Source organism: Diaphorina citri, unplaced genomic scaffold (genome assembly GCF_000475195.1).
Source record: "Diaphorina citri unplaced genomic scaffold, Diaci psyllid genome assembly version 1.1 scaffold3166, whole genome shotgun sequence".
Taxonomy (NCBI): Eukaryota; Metazoa; Arthropoda; class Insecta; order Hemiptera; family Psyllidae; genus Diaphorina; species Diaphorina citri.
Genome location: NW_007380577.1, coordinates 1 through 8,503, shown reverse-complemented (window position 1 = coordinate 8,503; position 8,503 = coordinate 1).

Genomic DNA, 8,503 nt, shown 5'->3' with positions numbered 1-8,503 from the left:
ATCTATCTAACCTATTGGTATAAAAATGGCCATCGGCTATTTATTTGGCTAATTAAAAAGTACCTAAACAGGTTTCCTCTTAATTTTCTCTCGAATTCCAGATCCGGATGGGATGTTGAACTCGAACCACAAACCTCCAGATCCGAAATCCACCGCGCTAACTAAAATACACTTATTGATCTTATTCCTCCTTGCGTGGGCGTTGAACCCATTGATACAGGGACTACAGGGCTACTACCATAGGCGGTTTTTGCCTAAATTTTTGGGGGGGCTTGATTTTGAAGGTACACCTTCAAAATTTTGATTTAGCTTTATGTAAAAAATCTGGTGTGAACATCACACGACTTTCCTTATCCTATTGAATGATGCTTATTTGAGTATTATTTTACCCTATCTCTAACCGTTTAGTCGGTATAGCTGAAAACCGCCAAAAAACGGTCGAAATCCGTCCAAAAGTGGTCAAAATACCGCCAAGCGCAGCACCTATCTTAACTAAACGTTTTCTGTTGCATCCTTGTCACATTATTTGTGAACTACATACCAAATTTCAAGTCTCTAGCTCATATCGTTCCCGAGATATTGTTAAACTAGACCGAAAACCGCCAAAAAGCGGTAAAATGCCGCCAACCAATGCACCGATCTTAACCAAAAGTTTCGTGTCGCATCCTTGTCACATTTGACAGCTACATACCAAATTTCAAGTCGCTAGCTCTTACCGTTCTCGAGATATTTTGTTTACAGACAGAAGGACAGACAGACGGAAAGACAGAAGGACAGACACACGGATCAATGGCTGAAACTTTGAATTTAGGCTCTAGAGACCTCAAAACCTGTTTTGTCACTAAAAACTGACCATCGAAAATTTGATCCGATTACATTACTTTCCTTCCTATAGGATAAGGAAAGTAAAAAATCTAGCAAGGTGTGTCAAGTGGGGAAAAACATTTGTGACAAGCATTTAGCATTTTGTGACTCGTATGTATGCTTAACACAATCAAATTCACCCTAATCTGTTCTTGCAGTTACGGAGTCAGTATTACCAGTGTAAGCGTTGGGGGACTCCATTCATTGAGTATCCAGATTGTATGGAGGATGCTTTCAAAAATGGACCTAAATTCTGTCAAAAAATTGCACCCGCTACTCCGTAAGTTTCTCCAAGAATCGCTAGGACTCCAGGACTACAGGGAAGAATCTTGCATATGAGATAAAAAGAACCGGGATCTACTACTGCAGGTTCAGCGAAAGTGTGAAAACCCCTAAGGAATGTCCTCAAGTTGGGATCTGAAGAGGTATTTGTATCTGCCTTCCTTAACATAAACTACGTAAAGCCTGTTCCTACGCCAACGCTGCAATGGTACATAGGAACACGTATAATGAATGGGATGCTGTACGAAGAGTAGAGGCCCAGTACCAACTTGTCGTGAGTTTCATCCGATTTTTTTCCGAATGTCCCTGTAGGAATATACCTACCTAATTTAAATGAAAGTGTTCCCATTACACACGACATGATTTTTTTTTTTCTTTTTTTTTGGAGGACACAAAATGTCGTTGTAGGCAATGTAATATGAGAGTGTTCCCACTACACACGACACGATTTTTTTTTCTGAACGACAGAAAATGTCCTTGTAGGAAGTGTAATTTAAATGAGAGTGTTCTCACTACACACGACACGATTTTTTTCTGACCGACAAAAAATATCCCTGTAGGAAATATCATTTAAATGAGAGTGTTCTCACTACACACGACACGATTTTTTTCTGACCGACTAGTGGGAACGGACCTTCAGGGTAGGTCTATCATGGTTTGCCAATGTATCATCTTCAACCTTCAACAAGATGGAGAGGAGAGAATTTTGTGTTTTGCTTTGAGAGAGGAAAAAGAAGAGGAGGTATAGCGGTATAGCTATTACAATCCTTTGAGCTTTTTAGTATGCAAGAGACAAAGTCAACAAAGAGTGATAGATGGGGATTGAAAACATCACACGAAGCAACGGTGTACTGTTTTACCTTATTTTTGGTTTACGGTTTCACCCAATATGTAGGTAGATAGGTAGGTACATGTTTCTTTTTTTCTTTTTTTTTCTACTCCGACTTGAGTTTCATCTGAATCTACCTATGGGTATACTTATACCTATGGGTAGGTACTTAATGTGACCGGAAAATGCTAGTACATGGCCCAGATAATCACCCATCCAGATACTAACCACACGCAACGTTACTTAACTTCAGTGATCCGTCGTGAACTAGTGCATTGAACGTGCTATCACCACTGGCTGCAGGTGGCTACACCTAGAACTAAAAGCCAAATTTCGCATGATTATGGACTGACCAAGAGACTGTAACTTCAAGTCACAAAAGATCTAATCGGGTCGGAGTGACATAGGGCGTTTATTATAGCCGATGTCCCTACTTACACCAATACCAGGCTGTAGCTTCAACCTAATTTAGCCTGCAACTCATCAAAGAGATCTGCCAACCACAAGTTAAACAAAATGTTTGTGGACCTGTGACTGGTGTGCATAAACATTGCAACATGAACTTGTAGTCCCGAGCCTAAAGTCCCGAGCCAAAAAAAAAAAAAAAAAAAAAAAAAAAAAAAAAAACAAAAACAAAACAACACAAAACAAACAAAGTAAAAAAAAAACTTCCATCCATCACACAAAAGCGGAGAGCAACACCACACTGCTCCCTGCTCCGAATTTCCCCGGAGAAAGCACCAAGACACTTGCGTGCAGGGACCGTATTGATTAGTAGGTAGAGGTACATCACCTTATCCTCATTATAGGAGAGGGAGGTAGCGAGGGAGCAATGAGAGGGAAAGCGCCAGATTCTGTATCGCTGCTAGATAACTGAGTCTCTTTCATTGCCAACAGCTCCATCAGTAATGTCAGTATGGTACCATTTTCCTCGATTTTAGTCGAGCGAAAAAAATAAGAGAAAAAGGAGAACCAAAATTTGGTGTTTTTCCCCCACGGGTTTTCGAATTCTGAATTTTCTCATTTTCTTACGGATTTTCCATATTTTTTTTTCAAAGTGTCATTTTTTACTTTCTTTTTATTGGAATAATTTTCCGCGAACCAATTTAACGTGAATTAATTTTTAATTTTACATTTTCAATTTTCCGTTCAATTCGTTTTTCGTTTTCGCCGAGAGTGGAATGCTCTCTCGAATATTCGGAAAAGAAGAAACTCATTGTGGAGTATGTTTTCCGAGAGGTTATCGTACTCATAACATGTAAGTAGAGTACTTTACGTTTACGCTACTAAAGAAGCTGTGTCCTAACATGGTCAACGGCCGTCGATGGCGACTGAAACCGTCCACATTGCCTCGACAAGATAGATTCAAATCGTCGATCGACATCGATTGGCCGTCAACTCTGAGAACTTCCCAGTCATTAGTAGCGAATCTCTAGTCCCAAGCTGGCGTTCCCATAGAAGGACTTATCCAAACCTGGTCGACCTATATATCAAATTAAAGATCTTTTTACCAGGAACACGAATGTGGTGGTGCAAATTTTGTCCAGAAAACCAAAAAGCCTGGTGAAAGGTGAAAGAAAGGCATGTTTCGCATGTCCCGGCACGCGCAGAGCTTCGTCCTATAGCTCTTGACGTTCGCGCGCTTTCCGGCACGCTTCAACCGTTCTCCTCATGACATCAGAAATAACCTTATCCAAGGTGAAAGAATTTTATTTTATTTATTATGGGACTGGTTGCTCCTCTCCCAAGAGAGTATGCAATTAACACTGCGACCTCTGTAGATCTATTGTGACCAGTATTTTTTCCCCTGCCCAAGCTGCTATACCCTGGCCTTGATGGAACCTAGAAGTACCCTCATTGGTATATTTCAACCTCCCCAGTTTCTCTAAAATTCACCTGTAGCACCTCTAAAGAGTCTGCACACTCAGGTTTATTCCAGAGAAAATCTGTGAGTTCATCTACTATCCCATTAAGAGGATACCAAGAGGTGCCTAGGCCAGAGAGCTACTTGGGGCCCCCGAACTGAAGGGGTCTAATGAGGGATGAGGGGTTTGATAGGTCTGTTATCCCAAGGCCTTGATGTAACCTAGAAGTACCCTCACTGGTATATTTCAACCTCCCCAGTTTCTCTAAAATTCACCTGTAGCACCTCTAAAGAGTCGGCACACTCAGGTTTATTCCAGAGAAAATCTGTGAGTTCATCTACTATCCCATTAAGAGGATACCAAGAGGTGTCATCGAGGCCAGAGAGCTAGTTCAGGGCCCCTAAATCGTAGGGGTCTGATGAGGGATATTCAGGTACATAATTATGTCGTTGTACCCTACTTCCTGAGACTGACTTGACCATAGTCCCATTCAGGTACCCTCAAAAGAGCCAGTGTTATTGTCTGTGGCTTGACAGGGCTGGTTTTGTCTCAGTTTTACGTCCTCCAGCGAGACACTGTGTTGCCCTTACCTTGGGTACATAATTACATATTATCTACTAGGCCTTATCCTGTAATATCTTTGAATAGGTAAGTCTAACCGATTGAAGCCCGAGAATAATAATTATGTATTATTTTGTTTTAAAAGTTTTGTTCAGAACAAAAAAGTCGTACGTCTTACCATTTGTTAGCAATTTGCGTGAGAATAATAAAAACCCTTATATTGCCCCTTCATTGCATAACTAAAAGCTCTCAAAACTTCAAGCCAAATGTGCGACCTCAAGATGATGAAATTTTTTCATGAAAATTTCAGGGATTAATCTACTCACCAATACGCAACTTTTGACATATCAGGCGTTTTTAAATTCGAACATTTTTTTTTTTCACTCCACCCTATTCAGCATAAATGTTGCATAATTAAAGCATTTTAGGTTTTTGAACAAAACGAAACTCCCACAGTAGTGCTGTTGCTCAGGCATTGGCACTAAGGTTCGATTCTCAACAGTCCATTTCTAGCTAAACAGAGACATTGGTATGTGTAAAATTGCGAATTTCCATTTCCAGCGAAATTGGTCCAATCTTGACGGTATGTCATTAACTTACTAGACAATACGAATGAGTCCTTCGATATTTATGATGATTAGGCACTTTTAGTAGACGAAGACCCTTTTTTACTCCACCAACTAGGTAGTGAAAATTGGTCCTCCTAAATTGAACCCTCGGATAGAGTCAGAGAAAGACCACGATTGAGTTTTAATCAAAAAATTTAATAGTTCAAAAAAAGATATATAGGTAATTCCTCAAGTAAAATTTGAAAAATGAGAATGGTTTGTGGTTTGAAGTTGGGATCTGAAGAGGTATTTGTATCTGCCTTCCTTAACATAAACTACGTAAAGCCTGTTCCTACGCCAACGCTGCAATGGTACAGAGGAACACGTATAATGAATGGGATGCTGTACGAAGAGTGAAGAGTAGAGGCCCAGCTCCCACTTGTCATGAGTTTCGTCCGATTTTTTTCCGAATGTCATTGTCCCTCCTAAATTGAACCCTCGGATAGAGTCAGAGAAAGACCACGATTGAGTTTTAATCAAAAAATTTAATAGTTCAAAAAAAAGGTATATAGGTAATTCCTCAAGTAAAATTTGAAAAATGAAAATGGTTTGTGGTTTGAATTTGGGATCTGAAGAGGTATTTGTATCTGCCTTCCTTAACATAAACTACGTAAAGCCTGTTCCTACGCCAACGCCACAATAATACATAGGAACACGTATAATGAATGGGATGCTGTACGAAGAGTAGAGGCCCAGCTCCCACTTGTCGTGAGTTTCATCCGATTTTTTTCCGAATATCCCTGTAGGAATGTACCTAATTTAAATGATAGTGTTCTCACTACACACGACACGATTTTTTTCTGACCGACAAAAAATATCCCTGTAGGAAATGTAATTTAAATGAGAGTGTTCTCACTACGCACGACACGATTTTTCCCGAACGACAAGTGGGAACGGACCTTCAGGTTAGGTCTATTCCATTATTATGTGGTCACACTCTCAAATAAATGAGGATAAAATTCCATGCCTCGGCTGGGATCGAACCCACGCCCTCCTGTTTACCAGCCGAACGTCTTGACCACTACGCCACCGAGGCAGGTTTGCTTGCTTGTCATGCTAATAAGACTTGAAATTTAGGTACATGTCGAATTTGGGAGTCAAGATTAACAAAAGAAAATCGTATTTTCATCCCAAATTTCTATAAATCTACAGGTAGGTAATAGGTATATGGGTTAGTTTTCGGTGCTCTCGTGTTGACTCAGCACTTGGTCTACTGCCACAAGAGAAGGGAAACTAGTGTCTCTTCTCGCCCAACTGATGAAAGACATAGGTACAGGATGGACATACTACGACACAGGCAACAAGCCTAATGTAGCAATTTGTAGCCGTTGTTTCATTGCTCCAACACAAAAAAGGCAATGAGGCAATCATCTTTTTCTTTTACTTATCAGATTGGTGGATGTTTCAAATTCACATACTAGTGTCTCTTCTCGCCCAACTGATGAAAGACATAGGTACAGGATGGACATACTACGACACAGGCAACAAGCCTAATGTAGCAATTGGTAGCCGTTGTTTCATTGCTCCAACACAAAAAAGGCAATGAGGCAATCATCTTTTTCTTTTACCTATCAGATTGGTGGATATGTTTCAAATTCACATCTAATAGTAATACCTACTTGGTATGCATTACAAATTAGTGGATGTGCCAGAAACACGATCCAAAAACGAAACTTCCTCAGTGAATGTGCCAAAATAAATGTAGTGAAGATCAGTACCAAATGGAACCAGCCGATCAGGAGTTGTGATAAATCCAAGATTTTCTCAAAAAAAAAAAACTATAATTTGTTGAATATATTTGACCAAAATCTGTCAAAATCAGATAAAACCGTGAGAGAGTTAAGTAGGTACCTATGGTAAAACAAACATACGAATTAAAGGCAAAACGGTCGAGTTAATAGGTAAAATTGACGATTTAAAACGTAAAATTGTTGAGTTAAAACTCACAACCATAAAATGGTAGATTTAAATCATAAAATCCTCGAGTTCATTCGTTAACAAAAAGTAAAAAATAGAAGGGAATGACTACAATACATTCTGATATTGAGTGATGGACGTGGTAACGTTTTGCATTGATATAAATGATATTTAACCTGTCAATAGAAATCTCTAATGATAACCATATATCATAGCTTGATAACATTATTTATGTGAGGTTCGAGTGCATCAAATCCTTTTTCCATTAATCATCAGGTTTTGTCTATATTTTTCTGTTTGCTTCACTGCAATTTCACTGCATTTCACTGCAATCTATGTATCTTTATAATAAAGTGTGTCTATGGGTGGATGTGCTATTTTTACTACGAGTAAAATATCGTATCTAGCATCACGATTGCTGCTTTGCTTATAATATAATAATATTAATAATAATAGACTCTTGGGTGGAAGGTAACCACTAGGTGAGGTTAACGCCGGAGGCGTTCTCTACCACCTAACCGTTAGAGCTCCCTCACTCTGTACACACCAATTTCTGTTTGTCAATTTGAAGTACCTCGTTCAGTGACGGAAACTCGATACCTGGAGTGTGGCTAAAAACTGCGGGATTGCGGGATTGGAAAAAGGTGCGGGATCCCGCGGGATTGCGGGATTGCGGGATCCCGCATTGCAACCCCTACTACCAATGCATATATTGGATATAGAGGGAGCCCAGATATCGTTTCTGGGCATCCATGGGATTCACCCTCCAATCCTGAAAAGAAGAAGAAGAAGAAGAAGCAGAAGAAGAAATAGCACCATTCTCTGTTAACATATTTACTTTTTTTTGCAAGTCGAAAGCAATACACCGATCTCAAAAGTTCTCATCTGATAAACTGGTGGTCATGGAATTCGAAAGCAATACACCGATCTCAAAAGTTCTCATTTGATAAACTGGTGGTCGTGGGTTTGAATCTCAGCTGTGAGATAAAAGATAAACATTCTTCAAATTCATTCACTAAAATACTGGATAAGAAGTCATTCTTAGGTATCTAGGTAGGTATTGCTTTTTTCTGTGTGCTAAAAGTTTGGAATGTAGAGCAAGGTATTGAAAAGAGGGAGAGAGAGATATAAAAAAAGAGCGAGAATGAGAGAGAGAGAGAAAGAGCAAAAATGAAGGTTGAGAATGAGAGAGAGGTAAAAAAGGAGAGGAGAAAGAGAGAAGGGGAATAAAGGAAAAGAGAGAGAGAGAGAAAATCAAAGTGCAAAACAGAAAACTATTCATGTTCGGAAAATTCAATTAAAACTCTTTCTCTCTCTCTCTTCTACTCCGACTTGAGTTTCATCTGAACTTACCTATGGATAGGTACTTAATGTGACCGGAAAATCCTAGCAGGTGGTCAAGATGATCACCCATTCCGGATACTGACCACACGCAACGTTAATTAACTTCAGAGATCCGTCGGGAACTAGTGCATTGAACGTGCTATCACCACTGGCTACAGGTGGCTACACCTAGAACTAAAAGCCAAATTTCGCATGATTATGGACTGACCATGAGACTGTAACTTCAAGTCACA